At 36.7% G+C, this 5,504-nt stretch overlaps 1 non-coding gene across 1 annotated transcript; it reads left to right on the forward strand.

Annotated features, from left to right (window-relative positions):
- The first annotated feature begins 381 nt into the window (after nt 1-381).
- On the forward strand, nt 382-488 carry LOC141634779 (small nucleolar RNA R71). The gene has a single exon (XR_012539501.1). It is a non-coding gene; the product is annotated as a small nucleolar RNA R71 (small nucleolar RNA).
- The last annotated feature ends 5,016 nt before the right edge of the window (nt 489-5,504 follow it).

Here is a 5,504-nt window from a genome sequence, read left to right on the forward strand (position 1 = left end):
TCATGTCCCAAAGTTCCACAATTTTCACATATCCCACTTGGGATTTATGAGGATGCCGTCATGGCATTAACATGATGCTTTGGTGATTTTGAGGCTTCTTCAAGTCTAGCCATAGCTTTTTCAAACTTCAAATTGATTGTGTCAATGTGAGCACTAAGTTGAGCACCCAATTGAGTAATGGAGTCCACTCCATGCCTTCCTCCTCTAGTAGCCTTGCGAGGTCTACTATATTGTGAGTTATGGACCGCCATTTCCTCAATCATGTTCCATGTTTAATTGTCATCAACTTCGGTGAACATTCCCTTTGATCCCATGTGGAGAATGTTCCTTGAATCTTCATATAGACCGTTCCAAAATTGTTGTACCAAGAACCACTCGCTAAGTCCATGGTGAGGACATGAGCGACAAATTCCCTTGAACCGCTCCCAAGCTTCATACAAAGATTATTCATCCCTTTGCTTAAAACCCGTAATTTGAGCTCTTAGCATGTTAATCTTTTCCGGTGGGTAGAATTTTTTGTAGAAAGCTAGAGCCAACTTCTTCCAAGAATCAATTCCGAGAGTGGCCTTATCAAGGCCCTTCAACCATTGTTTCGCGGTGCCAATTAGAGAAAAAGGAAATAAGACCCATCGAATTTGGTATTGAGTTACACCGGTTTGATAAATCGCATCACAATAGTCACAAAAGGTTTCCATATGAGAATGAGGGTCTTCACTAGGCATCCCCCCAAATTGTCTCCTTTCGACTAATTGGATAAAGGCGGATTTGGCAATAAAATTTCCGGTCAAATGTTGTGGTGTGGGAGTACCATTGGGTAGGTTCTCCTCGGTGGGTACGGAATGTGATGAAAACTTAGGCATTGTGGGTTGATTTTGTGTGGTATTTTGTGTTGGGTTCTCCTCACCTTCTCTTGCAAAAGGGTTGATGAACTCAATAGTTGGTTGAATATCCACAACCTCACTAATACCTCTCAAATTCCTCCTAGCAAATCTTCTATTGTTTGTCAAAGTTCTTTCAATTTCACGATCAAAAGGTAACAAATCACCTTGTGACCTTCTAGACATGAAAAATATCAAACAACTCGAAAACAATTAGAAAAAACCTTGAGGAGTTTTACTTCCCCAAGGCAAAGAAAGACACAACTAATAACAATATAAGAAAATCTAAATCAAGTTAACACCGTCCCCGGCAACGGCGCCATTTTGATAGGACAAGAGTTGGTCGTCACACATCCAATCAAACACAATTTATAACTTCACAAACAACTCTGCAATTAGTAAAGAGGCAAGTAAAGGTCGGATCCCAAGGGACGGGAATTGAGATGAGATTTCTATTGAAACTAGTGGTGTCTTAGGGGTGTCACAATTTGGGTTGATGTAGAAGGTCACTTAACTAAATAGCATTGAAAGTAAATAATCAAGATGAAATGAAAGGGTTGTAAACAATTGATAAAAAGCACTAGGGTATCATGGGGTCATAGGGGAATCATGGGAACTGATCATACAAACATGTTCTCAAATTATAAGCAAGCAATTATTGTTGTGATGGATTGAGTTGGGTTATATCTTACAATCCTAGGAAAGTTTGGGTCCCGGACCCGAATCGATTAGATTGTACAACACCTACAAGTCGACTTAATCTTCCCTACTCAACAACATGCATGGTCTAATGAGACTCGAGTTGGTTTATGACTTACAAGTCTCATTGAAAAGATAGGTGATGGGTAAAAAATGCAAGGATTCATAGGCTCACATTTCATCAAACATAACATGTGCATGAGTTTAGATCAAAACAAGCAAGCAAATAAACCATGAAAGCATATTAATTTAAGCATGAATCATTCCCCATGTTGGTTTCCCCTAATTACCCATTAACCCTAGCTAGGTCACTACTCACTCATTATCATGATGATCATGCTAGCAAGGTTGTCAATCATACCAACAAAATGAAACATGATGAACAAATGAAAGTAGTTAACAATAATTAAAAAGGGATTTAAGAGAATTATACCTACTAATGATTCCAATAATAAAGCAAAGAATAAAAGAAGTACTTGATGCTTGATTGAGAGGTTGTCAATCTCCCAATAATAACCCAAATAATCTTCAATTACCGAAAATAAAGGATGAACAAAAGAGAGATTAAGGAAATAAAACTTGTATTAAAACTTGATTAATAGTTGATTACAATTCTAAAGAGAGATTTGATTGATATTAACTACTCTAATAATTGATAAGAAGAACATGCTCTTCTAATTAGACTAATGGGGTATTTATAGTGGAAATTAGGTGGATGCATTAGGGTTAACTAAGGGCTAAACTAGTAATTACACTTTTTAGATTGAGCAGGGAGACGCCGGTATTTTTCAAAGGAAGGGCTTCTTTCTTTGAAGTTTGAAGAAACGGATTTGTGCTGGGCTGGAATCCGTGCGTCTTAGGCACGGGACGGGCGGATTCAGGAGCCTCTGCCCGGGCTTCTTCAAGGGAATCCGAGCGTCTTCTGGGCTTGCTGCCCGGGCGTCTTTGAAGGAAGACGCACGGATTGTGCTGTGGAGGACGGGCGTCTTCCAGCCAATCCGCACGGGTTGCTGGACAGCTTCATTTCTTTCTTCTTTTCTTCCTTTCCTTCATAAAATCCTTGGGGATGCAAGGATCCTTCCTCAACATTGCTCATCTACTATAATATGTACAAATGCCTTCTAATCTTGTCTCTCCTAGATGCTTGGTCATTGAATTCAATCAATTTAGTCTCGTTTTGCCATGAAAATGCTAGATTTGCACTCCTTTCCTACCAAGGGATCAAAATCTCAAAGAATATGCAAAACAAAGAACTAAAGACAATAAATGACCCAAATATGCACTAAAAATCATGGGAACAAGGCTAATTCGGGGGCTAAATATGCGCTAATTATGGTCACATCAGTGAGAAGAACTAAGGATGTAAAATCAAGTATTTTAATATAATTTATTTGATTTTGTGTAAGGAGTTACACGAATGCTGGTTGAATCTTCTGTAAACAGTTACACATATACCATTCATAAAAAAAAAACACATAGGGATTGTACGGAATCTCGTACTGGCTATGAGGAGTTGATCTGCTGGAAGAGTTTCAGGCAGTTATACATTGCGATTTTACAACGGAAATTGAGTACATTATAACATTTAATGTTGCAAAAGGAAGTAGTTTGGATTTAGCAGTAATGCAGGGACTAGAAGTAGTTCATGCAACCGCATATCCGATCCTAATATACTGTGATGACAGTGGGAGCTATTTTGAGGCTTAGGTGCCCTAGTCTAGAGTTAAGTCTAAATATGTACTTAACTGTGTTACATGTAATATAAGTCATGTGGAACAAAGGGAAATAACAATTTGTTAGTTTGATGAGACGAGGTGTCATTGATTTTAAACAGGCCTTGATGAAGGCTAAACATGATAGTTATGTCGTTTCAATGTTGTTGAAATATGGTAATTGAATTGCTGTAGATTTTATGATGTGTAATAATCTGATAGTGTATCAATTTTACATATATGATAATCACATTTATTGTTTGAGTTTTTTGAAACTTTTATATATATTCAGTACTTACTGGATATTATTTTATACTTTGTTAAATCTGAAAAGGTTGTGAGACAATGTTGAACCTTTCATGTGAACTGGATTAACATTGTATTTTGTCGTTAGTTGCTTAATGAGGTGACGTTTCGGAGTGACTAGATTGTAAGTCGATTGATGGTGAGTTCCACCACCATAGAGTCATAGAGATGACTGGTCGATTACATAGGCACAATGTAGAGACATTTTGTCGGACAGTGACCATTTATAGAGTCCTTAATGTTGCCTGGTCGTGGCAAGGATTTCTATTTATTCCTTTGAGTCAATTCTTTAGACATGCGACTATTTGTTTGAGTAGGTGCAGTTTTCCGGTGGCTTTGGTCTTTGTCCTAGGTCACCCCGTAAAAGGAGGCTGAAGGACATTTACTAGACCATTGTGATCTGTATCGAACGAAGAAAATAGGTCAACATGATTGTCCATCCTCGTCAGGGTTTATTATCTCAAGGCCACTCAAGGAGAGGTGACTGGAAATGTGTGGCCACGCTCGGATGAGATCTATTGTAGATTAATCGGTCAGAGAGTCATTCTCCTGATCGAGGAAACCACTATATGATATGATCACATGCAAGAACGACCTGAAAGACATCTTGCATTGAGTGGGAGATTTAACGAACAAGAGAATAGGTAGATCACACTTGTGTCGAACAAGTGGGAGATTGTTGGAGTAGTGTCCTCCTCAATAGTGCTTCTACATAATAAATCTCGTAAAAGGAATATCAAGGAAATAATATTATATGATTGTCAGCAGGTCAACGTTAATCGGTAATATTTGGCTGACTAGAGTTTGACATTACTGTCGTGTGACGGCGGTGATCAGCTGATCCCTTTAGGTCACACCTATAGGATGATGCCCAAATGGATAAATTAATTTTTTATATGAGATAGAGTATAATTAGTATCTTGTATATATAGACTTTTTATAAGTCGTGTGAATATATTATTTGATGACGAGTTACGAACTCGGGCCAAGGGGATTTATTATTTAATTATACGATAATTAATTAATAAATATTGATTAGGATTTATTAATTAATAGTTAATTAATTAATTATATACGTTGTGTGTGTCTTTTGAGGCAGAGGTAATTAGCTATCTAAATTTACAAGAGGTTGTAAAATTGGCTAATAAGGAGTACATTGATACATTTTATATTGATAAAATGGTCTAATGATTACTTAATAGTTAAGTGGTCATTAGTGGTTAACTTGTGTTATTTAAGTGTTAAATAATCAAATTAATATTTAATTATATAAGATAATTAAATATAAGGCTTATAAGCATTTGTGGGGCAAATGTCGAAAACCAAAATAGACCATATTATGGCCACATACACCGGTTTTTAGGAGACACAACAAGTGTCCATAGAGTTAGAATTTCCAACTCATGTTTGTCCCCTTAATATGCTATATATATACCCACTCATACACACATATGAGATGCTGAATTTTTAAGGGAAAAATCCTCAAAACTAAGGCCTCCTTGGCCGTGTTCTTTACATGGAAATTGAACAATTATTGTTCAATTTTCATCATCTTTTCTTCACCATCTTTGATCAAAAGTTGATCACAAATTATCAAATTATTCACACCATAATAATACACATGAACTAATATTATTAGAGTAATAATATTACATAATATACAAGGTTATACTACTATTATTAGGGCTGAGAAAAATCGGTTATCCGCTCCGGTTTTGCAAACCGGTTCGGTAACCGGTTTTAAAAAATGGTTTTTTTTTCTAAACCAAATCCACTTCGGATTAATCCGGTTAACCGGTTTTTTCGGAATTTAAAAACCGGATCTGTAAACCGGTTTACCCGCTCCGGTTTTTATAACCGGTTTCAAGAAAGATCCATAATCAAATGCATAGAAACACATAGAAAAATT

The sequence above is a fragment of the Silene latifolia genome, chromosome Y (assembly GCF_048544455.1).
Source record: "Silene latifolia isolate original U9 population chromosome Y, ASM4854445v1, whole genome shotgun sequence".
NCBI lineage: Eukaryota > Viridiplantae > Streptophyta > Magnoliopsida > Caryophyllales > Caryophyllaceae > Silene > Silene latifolia.